The 438-nt window shown below is 68.9% G+C and overlaps 1 protein-coding gene across 2 annotated transcripts in view; it reads right to left on the minus strand.

Moving 5' to 3' along the window:
• The window catches only part of EPHX1 (epoxide hydrolase 1), a 23,089-nt gene that overhangs the window by 1,916 nt on the left and 20,735 nt on the right, over positions 1-438 (minus strand). The gene's annotated exons all lie outside the window — the stretch shown is intronic.

The following is a 438-nucleotide window of genomic DNA, read 5'->3' on the forward strand; positions in this document are numbered from 1 at the left end:
CCCCCTCCCCCTCCACTCCCCGCCCCCCACTCCGACGACACCCTTCCAATGCCCTCGGGCCTGCGCCCTCTGCCACCCAGACCCACCTGCTGGTCCACAGACCCCAGGGGTCTCCAGCTCTGGGGACGGGTCCCGACCCTCCGTGCCGTGTGTCACGGTGGTCACGTGCCACCCACAGCCCCCACCTTGCCAGCCTTCCTGAGGAAATCCAAGTCCACGGAGAGCTCCTCTCATGTCGTCCCTGCTCCATTCCAGACGTGGGGGCGTAGGAGAGCTCTTGCCTTCTTGTCGGGGTCCCCATCCCTCCATCTGCCTCCTGGGGTCCCAGTCTCCCTCCTCTGCCCACAGTCTGGTGTCCAATGCCACCCAGCCTGCCTTGCCGCCTCCCCTCCCTGCCCCGGGCACCCCCGCACCCCTGGCACCCCACCCCATCCCCCT

This window comes from Crocuta crocuta, unplaced genomic scaffold (genome assembly GCF_008692635.1).
Source record: "Crocuta crocuta isolate KB4526 unplaced genomic scaffold, BGI_CrCroc_1.0 scaffold322, whole genome shotgun sequence".
NCBI lineage: Eukaryota > Metazoa > Chordata > Mammalia > Carnivora > Hyaenidae > Crocuta > Crocuta crocuta.